This window comes from Danio rerio, chromosome 11 (assembly GCF_049306965.1).
Source record: "Danio rerio strain Tuebingen ecotype United States chromosome 11, GRCz12tu, whole genome shotgun sequence".
Classification (NCBI taxonomy): Eukaryota; Metazoa; Chordata; class Actinopteri; order Cypriniformes; family Danionidae; genus Danio; species Danio rerio.
In genome coordinates, this window is record NC_133186.1 from 21,067,520 (window position 1) to 21,083,343 (window position 15,824).

The following is a 15,824-nucleotide window of genomic DNA, read 5'->3' on the forward strand; positions in this document are numbered from 1 at the left end:
TTTAACAGTTTTCTGTTAAAACAACTGTTAACTGTTAACTGTTTGCTTGTGAAATGCTCAATTTTTCCACTTAGACTTACTTTACATCTTGTAAATAGCAAATGCGCTTATGGCGCGATGCAGCTGGCTCTTAAGGGGAATGGGAGATGAGACTATGATTGGTTTATTCTCAAAACACACCTATAACTCATTAAGAAAATAAACTCAACCCTTTTAGACCATGCGCCACGGCGTGAATTGGATTTTCCCGTCCTTAAATTAGCAAAAATGCATTCTGACACGCCCTGAAAGTGTTGTGCCCTGTGCGCATGAACCGTCAAAATAAAGCCCCATGTGTCGACACACTAACCACTACACCACTGGTGTCGACAAATACCGTATTTGTGCTGTAATTGATTTTCAGTAAGTTACCGGTGAACTGCTGCTGTTCTACAGGAAATTGCTAACAGTTTATGTTAATACGTTTAAATGTAATTCATGAACCTTTAGTAATGAACCAAATATGGTGATCTGTTGAAACATTACTTATTATTATTAATGTTAAACATTTTTTTACAACTTTTTTTTTCTTACATCTGACATCCTTGGGGCTGCTTATTTGCACATATGCAGTGGTCCTTTGCCATAAAGTGGTTCAGCTTTCGCGGTCTCGCAGTGTCCGATTTTTTTTGGTGTGCAATTTGACATGCTTTTTTTTTTTTTTAACAGTTCATTGTGTTCTGGCTCCTGATTAGCTGATCAATGATCGGCTGTGTCCTGATTGGCTGTAGACCATTGTCAATCAATCTCCTCCATTTCATGTCTCCCGTACAGTACAGAATGCATTCATCTTGCTAAATTGGCATAAATCTTCGATCGCCAGCAGTGTGACTCTGAAGTGCTGTACTGTATGTTTGCCAGTTTTCTCCTCAACAAACCCCATAATGTCGACGAAACATTCTGCACCGTCAAAGGCATAGAGTGTTTAATGTGTACAATTCTTTGTTAATGAATGTTACAGAACACTGTATAACAGTAAACCGATAAACTGTAATAAATATTGTTAGTGGAAACTGTGGAGCATTGTGATGGTGTAAAATTAAAGCATACAACACTGAAGCCTATTGAATAATTTGTTCATTACTACAGTTGTTTTGTACCACAGCTACAATATAATTACTATGACAGCTTCATGTAATTATAGTATACTTCCAAACACTAGTATTTACTATAGTATTTTTCATGTAACGTTAACGTTATAGCTTATACAGTATATGCCACCTCGATGACAGGCAAATATTAGTTCAGTAGGAAACTCAGCCCTCTTAATGATATAAGGATCATGCTCAGCATATGTGCTTATTTCCTATTTATAAATATGATATAAATCGCAAACATACAGACTTTTCACTATGTCTCTCATTCAGTTTTTTACCTCCTGCCCTCTACCTGAATTTTGCACATCACCAGAACATGATTGAAAACAACTTATAATTTCCCAACAACAAAATTGTGGCTAGTGAAAATGGCAAGTGGCTAGTAACGTTGGAAAACTACTAGCCACAGCGGCTGGTGGTCAAAAAAGTTAATGTCAAGCCCTGATTATTGGACTTTTCAAAAGTTTGAAAAAGTGACTTTTATGAACATTTTTAATAGCTTAAAGTGATAGATTGTCTGGGTCTGTGTTGTTTATTATGCTGCAAGAACCTGGTAATAAGTTGCCAGTACATTTTCTGTTATTCTACAAACTTGGTTCTCTATATATTTTTTCTTAAACAATATCTTATCCCAAACTACAGACATGTCAATAAAAAGTCACTTTGTTAAACTGTAAAGTTGAATTCTTCAACATCAAAAGTGGACAGAGCAGAGATCAAGATCTCCTAATTCAATTCACAAGCGTAAATAAAAGGAAAACACAAAGTACGTAAACTGTTAATTAACAGATATTATTACAATGTATCCCATTTGCACTTCTTATTCTTAACTAGCGGCTAGTTTCGATGGGGTGCTAACATGATGAGAGCACATGCGTTTTAATATCCATTTTAATGGAGCAGCCGGCGTCTTTCTGTCAATTACCTGATAATCGTACATGACGTGGAGCTGGTGAACATGACAGCGATGAGTCAGGATTGATCAGAGCTCATGAATGTGAGGGTCAGTTGTGTTCATGCATGGCCAATGTGGAGGGGTGCAGCTGTCTCTTTTGTGCATTGATGGCCCGGGCTGATAGTGGCCTCACCAGGTGGCCAGTGGCTGGGAGTGTGTGCAGAAATGTGTGTTTGCGTTGGGGGTGTAGGAGAGTAACAATAAAGGCATGTGACCCTGAGACTGGACTGTGTGTCACTAATGCAATTGCAGATACAGAGGAAGAGTCAGCTGTCATTATGTGCGTCTACACTGACGAAGGTCTATTGAATCATGACATGAGTCAGTGTTACTGTGAACTGAGTCAAATCCGTGTTATTGGATCAGTAACAATGATTGTATTTTTATTTTTATTCAGAGAGTTATCAAGGAATACTTGATTCCGAATTCTCAGTCATACATTCTGTCATAATGTTTTTTGGTTTGTTCTGTTTTTTCAGGCAACATAATTTAATTGTAATAATTTTTTTTTGGTTTACCAAATAATTTACATTCATATAATAATAATAATTGTATTTATTATAACAATGGTTATTGGGGTTGTTCTTTTATGTATATAATAAACAGTTATGTCTGGCTCATCAATGTATTAGAGCAATTCCAACATAACAACATTCAAAACATAAATTGACAGAGAAAGTATATGATAGCATTATATTGAAACATCGGTTTATACTTTCCTAAACAACTAAACACAGAGTTATGGAAGCAGAAAAATATTAATCTGTAAACATTTTTTCAATATTTTTAATGAGGTAATAAAGTTTGCACTGTACGCTCGCAGTTTTTAAACAATTTTTTGTTGTGTTAATCTTGTCAATATTATAATTCAGAAGGTCATGCTTTGCACTCATTAAATAATTTTCTGAATGTAGAATAAAAACTATACAAAGTAATTTTTTAAATAATGCGAATCATGACATTCTGAATTATATTTTTAAACATGGGTTATGGATGTGATGAACAAAGTTACGGAGTTGACAGTATACAATATATTTTGTAGAAATTCTTAAACTGTACAACCCAAAAGAAATAATGCCAATCAAAAGGATAAGAGTTGACTCACTATAGAACAAAGCTGATTGATTTTATGTTGGGAAAAGCTGTTTTGGATGTGACCGATGTGAAATTGGCACTTGTGTGATTTTGGTAAACCAAATATAATTGTTTGAAAACATTAACAGAGACACTTTTGAGTATTTTTAAAAGCACTGTCAATTATTTGCACAAACAATGCAGTAATGGTTTCACTAATATTTTCAAATTGCTCATCACTTATTTATTATTTTTCATTAATTATATTATTTTTGTTGTTTAGACAATTCTTATATACGTGTATATAAATACATAATTATACAATTATGGGCAGCCATTGTTATTATTACTGTTATGTATTATTATTTGACTATATGTATGCATTTATTTATTTATACATTTTTTTCTTTGTGTTTAACAGCATCTGTAATAGACGTGCATCTAATGCAGTAATGTCTAGCCAACTATTACTATTAACATTATTACTAATTATTTTATATTATGTTTACAGTTGTGTTATATCTTTTCAATTCATGTTTTAATATAATATATTTAAAAGTTTAGTGTTACATGTTAAATGCAGTTGAAGTCAGTTATTAGCCCCCCTTTTAATTTTTTTCTCCAATTTCTGTTTAATGGAGAAAAGATTTCTTCAACACATTTCTAAACGTAATAGTTTTAATAACTCATTTATAATCACTGATTTATTTTATTCTTTGCCATGATGACAGAAAATAATATTTTGCTAGATATTTTTTCAAGATACTTCTATACAGCTTAAAGTGACATTTAAAGGCTTAACTAGGCTAATTACACTGTAAAAAAAATGCAGGATTCCACACAATTTATTCAAGTTGTCCCAGCACAAATTGATTAAGTTAACTTAACACTTTTAACAAGTTTATCTGGATAAATTAAGTTGTAATAAATAATAATAAATAATAAATGATAATTTCATGGGGACAAATTAAGTTGTCCCAATGAAATCTCAAGAATTCTGTTAAACATGATTTGGCAATTATTTAAAAGAGAAAAAAAATTCAAAGGGGGGCTAATAATTCTGATGTCTATTGTATATATCGACAATAATAATAATAGTAAATATAACTATTATTATTGTTTCATCATAAAAAAATATTTTCATCCTACTGAATAGTTTTTTTAAACTATTTACAAAACTTAAAAACATGGCACTTGAATGTAATGAATCATGAATGGATCAAAAAATTTCTTGCGTTGTTTCTTCTCGAGAAAGCCGACAAATATGCCTTTCATTGAAACAGATGGACTTAAAATAAACTGCTACTAATGCAAAATGTCCTTGTGTGAGCTATGAATCCAGATGTCCGGTGCACATTTCATTCTGCTGCTTTATCTCAGAGTGCACTTGTCTGAAGGAACTGCTGTTTTCCCCCTTCTGTTTATCTCATTTTTTCCTCCAAACCTCAGCTCTAGCAGCTACAAACAGGTGCATATGAAGTGCTTCTGCGGCCTTGCGTATACATTTCATTCCTGTGATATCTGTCCTGTGATGTAATAGTGAGGAACAAAAGGCTGTGCCCTTTGTCTTTTTCCCTCATTTAGCGCTCCAGCTTTTCCCATCGCCGACACCGTCAACACAACAGATGCAGCTGAAACGGCGCTCCCTCCCTCAGTGTTTCCACATTTCCTTCTCAGTCCCTGAGTTCTCGTCTTCATCCATCAGTCTATTTAAGCCTCCCTGTGGTTAGCCAGCCCCTGCTTGCCCTCTCTCTTGCTCCCCTCCTCTTTCCTGCATCCCCACACCCCCCCGCCCTCCACACCCCCTCTTCGGCTCTCTCGCTCCCTCCATCCCTCCATTTGTTTTTCTGCTCGGTAGCAGACAGCAGGATTGCAGCTGAAGACAGGTTGCCGCTGCGATCTCTTGCCAGAAAGAAAGAAAGGATTACCGTCCGGAGGCTGCAGCACCGCAGCGAGGCAAGTCCGTCTTATCCTTTTTTCTACACGCTCTCGGGCTCGTTTCGTGCCATCTCCGAGATGCGTGCAATGGATTAGAGGGTTTGTGGGTGATGTATGGGACTTAGTGCGTGCCTCATATATAGGCTAAAGGGTTGGATTGGGGGTGGGGTTGTTGTGGGGGTGGGGTCGGGGTTGTAGTGGGGTTGAGTCAGGGGAAAGAATATGAAAAAAAGAGAGCGAAAGATCGAACCCTTCAGTCACATCTCATTCACAGGGACAGATGGCTCCTAGCTGAGGAACTTTCTCATCAATATGATTTATTTTCAAGCCATTGTCTGGAGTCCCTTTGGGGCACGGTCCTCATTTTTCCTCTGCAAGCTTGTGTATGCATGCATATATGTGTGTGTGTGATGGAATGATGATGTGGCAGAGGGAGTACGGTGCACCGAAGGGCCATCACCCTTGATGTAATGAGCAATGATCAACTCGCCACCTGAACAAAAGCGCTTAGCGTCGAGCCAGAGCAGCGAAATTCAATTTGTCACTGCCCTTCGCACCACCGAGCGCGCTGTGGATCCCTCATATGCTGCCTCAGACAGGTTACTGCCCAGTCATATGCTGTCTTCTTATGTTAGGCATCACAAAACATTGTTGCTAGGTAGATCTCTGCATCTGAGAGAGCGTATTCATTCAGTCTGTGACTTGCAACTGTCATTGTTTCAGGGAAAAGCAGATGTTTTCTAGTCCTGTGTAAGAGTAAAGAAACACTTGGATCATTTGTTTTAGTTAATGTCATGAACAGGGCATTCACAGACATCCATGTCTGTGGTAGCTAGCTAATTAGCATTTAGCATGTGTGCTAGTCTGTCTGCCAACAAGCAGCGCTCATCAACCACAGGCTTGGAGACAGGGTAGATCTGAAGAGCACCCTGGTCGCAAGTCAGCTACGATTAGCAGACAGAAAAGAGATAATACCTGCAGGGAGCCGAGGGCTTTCAGTTGGGTGGGCGAACATTCAGGGTGAGTTTAAGCATTGACAGTATGTGTCTGGATTTTTGTGCAGGGTGCATTGTTTAGTCTGAAAGGCATTTATTTCGGTTATTTGGAAGTCTGGTGCTCTGTGTTTGGGTTTGTCTTGTGTTTCCAGGCTCCATTTTGATATGTCAGCTTAAGCTTGATATCACTGAGCAAGCATATGTGGGCGGCATACTGAGAAATTTCAACGAAAATCTGGGCATGTTCAGTATCTGAATCCCATTCCATGTTTTTTTTTTTTTGGCTAACACCTTGTTCAGCGTAGACGAGTCTTGCGATTTGACTGTTCTTGGCCTGAAATGCCCATTTGCTCACAGCACTTGACATTCTGTATTCGAAAGCATTTTGTGAATTCATTTGCAAGTCAAAAGCGCCCTCAGAATGTGTTGATCACCGTGAGAGTGGACAAACTAGAGACCAGCATCAGGCCTGTCCAGGGGGCACTACTTTGGATGGGTGGATTTTAAAAGAGGTTGTTGGAACAAAAGGAGAAGAATGCCTCTTCAGAGAACCACTCCATTCATGTGCTGCTCTAGAACAAGAAAGACCAGGACAGGGGAATCTGAAGCAATTTGCCCATTTTTAAGATGTTCTTCAGTATCAAAAGCTGGAATTACTACAAATTACTATAGTATCTTCAGCCTAGTACTCAGTTGTTTCTGTCCACATGGAATGGCATCTACACTCATTCCATCAACACTCAGCCAATCATTCTGAACTGATCACATGAACTTTGCATTTGTAATTACATTTTAAAATCGCATTATACGTCTGTAAACAAGGTTCTAGAGCAAAGATACCCAAACTAGGGCCAAAGTTGGCCTATGGTAACCTTTGAATTGGCCTGCCATACCATCTGAGAATGGTTTGGAGATTGTCATTTTCAAATTTAAGGTAAACTTTTATTTGTTTGTTTTATTGTTAAGCTACAAGAAAACTGAAATTAAATATTTCAGTTTAAATGGTGTAAATGAACCATATTTAGTTTAAAATGTATATACATCGCAAAGAGGACAATGCAGAAACGTTGGTGAGCAAATCAAGGCAAAGACAGCTTTTGCTTGAGTGGAAATTACCCATGGCAACTTTAATGTACAATAGTTTAATGTATGCATCTTTAGCCAATGGCTAATAATGTTTTTGATTTTTTTTCCTTTCATACAAAAAAGTTCGGGCACCTAACATAGGGCATCTAACTAGAGGATTTTTTTAAACCAGTGTGACTACATTTACACTTTTAGATCCATATTTGTTTGTATGGGGTCATATGTAATAATTTGTAAAATATTACAAAATCCCATATTTGTTTTACATGTGTGTCATACATTTCATATTTGATTTTAACGCATGAATGCAAATGTAAAGTGGTGACAAAATTGCTCTCCCCTAAAATAAAGTCATTTTTTTTCCATTCTTAACCCTTACGTTCTTAAGTAGAACACAAATTGACCATTTGAAGAATGTTGTCCATATAGTAAAATACTCAAAGGAGTCCAAAACAAACTTTGACTTGACTGTTTTTCAAAATAGCTTTTATTATTTTCCAAAAGAAAGAAAGGGATTAGAATGACATGAGGATAAACAAACGACTGAACATTCATTTTTAAGTGAACTATCCCTGTACACATGACTGGAAAACTGCTCAAGGTGCAATCTTTAGAAGTCCAAAGGCCACATATAGCACACATACTTTACCTGCATCAGATTTGTTTAACTACACATACTGTGTATCTGCAGCTCGCACAAGTGCCTTGATTTATTTATGCATAACTCAGTTTGTCCATAGTTGTCAATACTGATTTTGACTGATGTTTAATTGTCAGAAAAGAAATAGAGGTGACAGAACAAGAACAACACACTACTGAAGATGGCAAAAACAATCGATGGCCTATTAAGAGGATTAAAAAATACTCACAGTGGCATTGCGAATAGAATATTCTCATCAACTATAAGTTCCAGAGAGAGAAAGCATTAACACTGGATGATGATAAATATTTTTTAGTGTGCAGGTGCCTACTACATGAGATCAAATGAAACACATGTAAAGTAGATGAAACATGTGAAACATAGTTTAGGAACATTGCGTGTTGAAATAAATGTGATTTAGTGAAACCGGTTTCACATGAAAATGTTCCAAAACCATGTCTCTTCATGTGTTCCACACGGATTTCACTTGCAATTCTTACATGTGATTGCATGTAAGAAGTTCAACAAGGTTTTTCTATGAAAGGCCTGTGTGCAGGCACAGTATCAAATGGTGTATACTATATACATGAGTGCCTTTAAATAGTTGTACATTAAAAATAAAATTACTCTTAGTGTCTAAGGCCTTCACCTTCTGTTTTTACATAATGAAGTGATCCTGCTGTTTGTCTTTGGTTGAAAGTTTGATGTTATGTAAAAGGTGAGCTTTAAACCCAGAATCACAGCTCCACAGGGCTAAGAAGATGATTCATGCTGAGCTCCACCCAGAAATAGAAGCTCATACTCGGGCTCAACGACACACTGTTTCTGTCATTACCTCTGGCCTATTTTCTCAGGGTTTCATCTGGAGATGCGTGTTTGTCATTTTGCCACCGTAATCATTCAGCTCTGAGGGTTAAGAAAGAAACAGAGAGAGTTTGAGAGATTTGCTTAAGAAATATGGGACTTGTTTGATGGATGAGGGAAGTAATTTTGTTGAGTGGTTATTAGTGGTCAAAAGGCCATTCAAAAGCAGATTCTTTTGATTTAATTTAATTTCAATTTAATTTAATTTAATTTGAAGATCAACTGAAAGATGGAGAGTAATGTGTGAATTTAGTCTAAGGAGATCAACATGTCATATAAACATTGAACAAAATAATCAAAAGTTCACCTCAAATTATAACTCGTCATTGTCAAGCTCTCCCACGATTCAAATTTCGATCCAATTTATCTTTTTACAATGTAGATTGTGTCAATGCAGCGTATCATAGAAAGGATAAAAAATAAAGAGGATAAAAAAAACATAACATAATTTCAAATATTAAAACACGGCATTCCAAACATGTACAATGATGTATGTAACATAAGGAGCAGATCGTGAATGCACTTTTCTTTTCTGAAAACTTGAGCTGCACCACACTGCCTTTTTTGCTGACAAGAAAAAAAGCAGCTTAGTGCGTTTTTTTATGTCGCTAGGCAATGAATGAATTAGCTGGGTATTGTGTGTGTGTGTCGCTGTTTATAATGGTTTAATTTTAATATTTAATAATATAGTGAGATTCAAGATTTGTGAAGTCATACAGCTCCGGATAACTCAAAACAGCAACCACAGGTCTCTCCTTTAACTTAAAAAAGTCTCCATAGCTGTCTTGACAACACAAACACTGCAGTCATCTCAACGGAAACCCCGTCTCTGCTTTCACTTGATTGGAGAATGAAATGTGCGACTGACGTAACTTGCTTTTTTTCTACTGCGATCGAACAGCAAACAGCAAAAATGTAAGGCACAGCAGGTGGTTAAAATGCAAGGCGTGCAGGGTGCACAAGCAGCGCGCTAAACACTTGTGGCCGTCATTGAAAAAAGGTGCCTTTCAACACAAAAGGCACCTTTGTGTGGTCGCATACCCCTTGCCATAGCTGACACAGAAACTGACGCGCATCTCTCAAAAAAATCAAACTACACAATGCAACGATGCGTAGCGCAAGCTCTGTGATTGGTCGGCTTGGTTAACTTTGATGAGTGTGGGCGGTGCTGAGAGCCACTTGCCCGATGGGGCAAGTCCTGTAAAGGAGCTTCAAATGGAAACTTTTGTTTTTTGTTTACCTTATGATTAAAGTTGTTGCACGTCTGCCGGTTCCAGCCTCAGAATGAGCGAGTTTTAGTTACTTAAGGTACTGTTCAGAAAAAACAAAACACCTGCAAAGAAACTCGACACAGAGCAACATTTAAACTTACTGCCAGCTAGCATTTCGAACGTGTTATTGCAGAGCAACACAAACAGCACGCAGAAATCGAAATGCATGGCTACATGCAAGGCAGGCCACGGCCATATAGACCAGCCTTAATTGTTCAGTCTGGACATGTGTTATCACAAACTGTGTTGTTGGATGTTTCCCCACCCACACGACCATACTGACATCATCATAAGAGAAGTTTTGGTGGTCATAACATTTCACATTACGAAAACATTTTTCCTTTTTCTTTTTTTAATACATTGAACACATTCCCATCAGTAGCATTTATTTAGAAAGGATTAATGAGGAATATACTTGTAAATCATTCCTTTAGACTAAAGAAAGCCTCCTCGTCCCAGACCAAGTCTTTGTTGTTTGTTATGGCTTAATAAAATGTGGGAAATGACTCTGGCCAAAATGTGTTCGCCCTCTCCATCAACCCCCCTCAAGTGCCAAATGCCCCGGTGCTCTGCTTGAGTTAAACAATAGTATTGTATTCATGCACATGGCTGGCCTGACCAGCCCGATTTTTATCTGCTAAATCGTATTCAGCCTTTAATCCCCATCCTAGCCCACCATTTGATTGCCTTAGTCACGTCGTATTTGTGTACGTACTTGCATGAGCGAGAGGGAGTTGTGTAAACGTCTTGTTTGCAGGGGGAACCATGTGTGTATCTGTCTGCAAGTGTGTGTTGGAGAAGGAGGAGGGGGGATGTGGTGAAGAGAGAGAGAGAGAGGGAGAGAGAGAGAGGTGGGCGGGCGGTGGTGGATGAGTGTGAGCCTGAAGACGTTTAGCTCAGATGGTGTTTGCTGTGCGAGCCCCTCACATTGGCTGAGCTTCAACGCTGGGCTGGACGACTGCTTTACAGAGAAAGAGATCGAGAGGAAGAGGAGGAGGAGGGATGGCAGACTGGGCTAGCTGAGATACAGGCGTCTGATGCTTACCGGAACAGGATTCTGGGATTTTTTTCTGCTCATTTCCATTGGATTCTGCTCTTGTTGTGCAAGACCTTGTTGTGGATTGCTTTCATTGGAGGTGTTGGCTCAGAGGTTCTCCGCTAAGGTAATTTAGCTTTTTTTTTACATCAAATATCACCTGGACTTGGTCTTCCGGGGTCTGTTGAAGGAGGGGTGGATGCAAAAAGAGTGACAGAAAGCTCTGTATGTGCTAAATATGTGACCATCTTGACGGATGTGAGAGGATGTGATTTGTTGGGGATGGTAAAATGGTGCACCGGAGATGCCGCTGGAGCACGAGCGTACGTGTTTGTCTGCTTGAGCGAGTGGAGGTTGAATTAAGCTGTGGTCACTTGACGTGTTGGAGGCCATTATGTTTGGAGTTCAGCAGTGTGGCAGCCGTCTCTCTCCCAGCCCCCCTCACACCAGGCTCATGTCTGTCTCTACGCCGCAGCCGCTGTCTCCAGCCGCATCTCTGTCTGTGCTCGCTTTTTCACAGAAGCTCTGAAAAGATGCTCTTTTGCAATGATTCTCTGTGTCTTGTTGGCATGTCTAGGATAAAGCCTCATTCTTTTGCTCTTGAAATGAATTTTGCTGATGTCTTAAGGCTTATGTGTTGATCTGGATGATTTGAACCGAGTAAACCTAAACCCTGGAACAGTCCCGGTTATATTGCATGGTATTTCTTGTTTAAGCTCAGTTTTTGGGTGAGTCCATCAGAACAAATCTTCTCAGGTCATCAGTGCATTGATCGATATTTTCGGCAGGGCATTATATGGCATGTCTTGATGCATTGATCGGTTGTTTCGGCACAGACGTTGCTGGACTGATTTGATGGAGTTTGTGAATGCTAATGCTGTGGATCCCCAACTGGAGGTCTTTTTGGGGGGATATGCTTCCAGAAAGCAACTTCATTTTGCTAATGGGAATATGTGGGGTGGAAATCGCTAGAATCGGGGATCTGTGTTGTGGATTAACCCTTTGCTGGGACAGATGGTTCTCTCTCCCACTGAGCCGGAAGGGCTGGCTGTCAACATCAACATGGGCGCACATCCTCGAACATTTCCTGATCATGAGTCTTGCCTTTCCTAGCTTCCAGATCCCCCAAAATTGAGAAAACGAGACGCCAAGTTTGCCGCTCTCTCTCTCTTAAAGCTTCTGCTCTTTCTAGATCATCATGGCATAAAATTGTTTACAGACATACTGGCTAAACTTACTGAAAATCATTCACTTTGCTTTTGTAGAGAGGTTACGTGTGTGTCATGTCATATGATGTGTCTTTGTTCAAGAAAATACATGCTTGTTTGTGTGTGTAGGGTTGTAACAATATACCGGTATGACGGTTTACCACGATTTGAACGTGCACGATTATCATACCATGAACAATTGCATATCAACGGTTTTAACCCTTAAAGACCGAGACAGCCGCCCGCGGCTAAAAATAAGTATTGCTCTTAAATGTTTAATAACTTTTGATCCGCTGATCCGATTCATACAATTCAAAGATTGGCATAAAGAAGAGAATCTCAGCTTTCCAGTGCTGTATCACATAACATAACGCGGACTTTCAGAGGCTCCGGAATCAGTGCGGTTACGTCATCAAAATTTGACAACGCTGATTTGACAAAGAAACGCTCGTCACTGTGTCTCCGGACAAACCAGACATGATACATTGATGCATTGTCCCTCCTCCATGCCCAGATTGGTTCAAACTCGCTATATCACAACCAATAAGCATAGGTTTCACTTTTGTTTTTGGACCAACACTGAGCTTTTTGAACAACACGGAATGAGAGATAGGCATACATTTCTGCGCGGCTAAATAAAACGCAAAAAAAAAAAAAAGTTTTGCATGAAATAATTCTCATACTAAGTACTTTTGCATGCACAGCAGCACAGAAACATGACAAAACAGTGACACAGCAAAGACGAACTGCTGCTCTTGCTGTTTTCAAAAGACACAAATGAAGGTGCAGCTGTTTGTCTGCATTGCATACAACCACATCCAAATCCATATTCACAGACAACCATATCCATGCTGGCACATAAAACCTAAGGATGTTCCATGTTGAATCTAGTTTCGTTATGTAACTATTTATAGTATAGTAAATATTTACATCTATTTTTTTACTGAGGATTTGCACCATGTTTATTTGGACTTTGACACATTATTTATTATTTTCTTATTTTTTTATTTGTTCATTGTACAAGTGGACACATTCTCTCACCTCAGCGGTCAAGATTAAGTCCTGAAAATCTCAACATGCTTACATTTCTTCATCACAACCTAGACTGAAAAAACAACAACGCTTTAAATACATGTTTACAGCCATAAACTTGGTATTGCACTTTTGGTTTCCCATTTATCCTGCTTATAAGGAAGGACAGTTTAAGTTTATTTTTGACTAATCTTAAAAGACCTTGCTTGTTTATTCCTTCTAATTTAATTTATTAAAATGGGAGATTTTTCAGTTTATTTTTATAAAAGACTTCTATAGTTCTATTAAAATGGTTCTTTCAAAAGTTTGTTGAAATAAAACCTTTGTTCAGTCAGAAAACGTGTTCTTATTCTTTTCAGGGTCTTTGCTATGAGAATTACTATTTAATACCGTATACCGCGAAACCGTCAAACCGTGGTATTGTTTTAGACGATTATCATACCGTAAAAAATTCATACCGTTACAACCCTATGTGTGTGTATGTAGCATCTTAGCATTAATGGTTAATGAGTAATAGAAAATAAGCACAGTGATATGCAAAAAGAATATATAGGTACAATATATGTGTCTATTTACACAAGAACTGTAATAAGGATTAATAAATGGCTGATGTTTATTATATTTATTTTTTATGTTTTATTGTTTTTAATCATGCTTGATTTAATATAAAATGTTACTAAATATTAATAATAATAATAATAATAATAATAATAATAATAATAATAATAGCTAATTTTTTTATATGTATGTGTATTAAATATCAGCATTCTACATAACTCAATGCACCAAATAGTGTCTGTGTGTTTATGTGTGTATGTGTGCTTGTATTTTTAACCCATGTTAACACTGATTAAGCATTATTAATTAATAACTAATACTTTTCTCTATTTCAAAATATATTTGAATAATTATAGTATTTTATTTCTAATAATGACTATTACTCTTTGGTGATGCAATGATAAAGGCTTATTATAGTCCCTATTATAGTTATAGTTCCTTTTGTGCCTCTCATTGGTTTCCTCTTCGATAAGCCTTTTAACAAAGCTTTAGTTATGTTTCGTTTGTGCAGATTTGTGCAGACATGCTAATTATCCAACGCACATTTTGTGTTTGAATAATATGAACTGTTATGCAAACTATTGTGCCATTCAGTGTGTTTTGATAAATCTGTAGTGATCTGTCAACACTTTGCGGGCATCAGTCACACAGAAGAGAAGGTAGGGGCTCTCAAACGCCTCTGCTGTGACAGGACTGTCAATATCTTGTATCCCTTTGAACTCTACTGACGTCGCCTGCAGCCTGGACTTGCCATTTATTAATGCTTTGCCTTTTGATTAATGCTTTTGACTAGGTATACTGTAGGTGCTTTCAGCTTTTTGTACTTTTTCAAAAAAAAAAAAAAATTCTTCTAATCCCTGTCACACAGGATTGGCAATGCATGTAAGAACAGTGTAAGAATGAGCTTGTCAAAAGTTTTAGTTTGGGAAATCAAGTTTATTTGCTTGTTTGGGCTAATTCACAGAGCTGTTCATTTGACTATTTTTGCAGAGAGACTCTCGCCGCAAGGTATTCGTGGCTCTGCTCATGGTTTCAATCACAGTGGAAACTGTGGCCTTGCAAAAATGCATCATGTAAACACGGTTTATGTGATGTGAATCGACACTTCATTCCAGTGTGTGGAAAAGAAGGTCTAATATTTCAGTTTATAATCAGTTAAGCTAGAAATAGTTTCATGCTATTCGTATGGTTTTCTTTATTTTTTTTATTTTGCTAAAAGTTTTTGAAGCTTTCGTGTTACACATACAATGTTTGTATTGACACTGTAAAATGATATGGCAATTATATTGCTTTAATGTTAATCACTTATTCAGGTTTTAACTATTTTTTTAGGTATACGTTTAACTTAATATTTTTAGTAAGTTTGACTGATTGAGTTGAGATGACTAGAAAAGTTTATTTGGTTAAAAATACACTGCAAGAGGACAATATTAACTAGTTTTTTTATTTTATTTTGCTTAGGATTGATTTTAAGTTTTTTTTTTTTATCTGATGCTTTGTGAAATTATACTAGAGGCATCTGTATTTATTAAGAAAGACATGAAAATGGCTCTTGTGATGTTAGGTTGTATTTTGAAATAGACTCTAATACATAACATTGCATCTTATCTTGAACCCTATTTACACCTGGCCTGGTGTCTTAAAAAAGTTGCTCTGTTGAAATCACTGATGATACAGGTTTAACCAGATGTGATTGACAATGGCTTTTTTTTTTCCTCTGACAGCAGTCACATGATCTGAGACGGGTGTTAACACTACTGACGTGATGATGATAATGATATTAATACTATATATTTTGAAGTGAATGATATTTTCCAAGCAAAACTATTTGGAATAAACATGTAACTTCTGCCTTTTGATCAACAAAAGTGATTATAGAAAGCATATTAAATGCATATGTCTACTTTAAAGAAATAAAAAGAATAAAACAGCAAACTGATTCTGATTAAAAATAATACTGACAAATGGGTAAAAAGTGGTTTGAAGGATGGTGGAAAGTCTAATGATATTCTCTATGGCTGTGTATAAACT

General features: G+C 37.3%; 1 protein-coding gene across 51 annotated transcripts in view; it reads left to right on the forward strand.

The window, feature by feature from the left end:
• Positions 1-15,824, forward strand: part of magi1b (membrane associated guanylate kinase, WW and PDZ domain containing 1b) — a 216,944-nt gene that overhangs the window by 101,283 nt on the left and 99,837 nt on the right. For 13 of the 51 annotated variants that reach the window (XM_073915826.1, XM_073915810.1, XM_073915812.1 and 10 more), the window contains exon 1: positions 10,858-11,122. The gene's annotated coding sequence lies outside the window, so the exon portion shown is untranslated. 51 annotated transcript variants of the gene reach the window in all.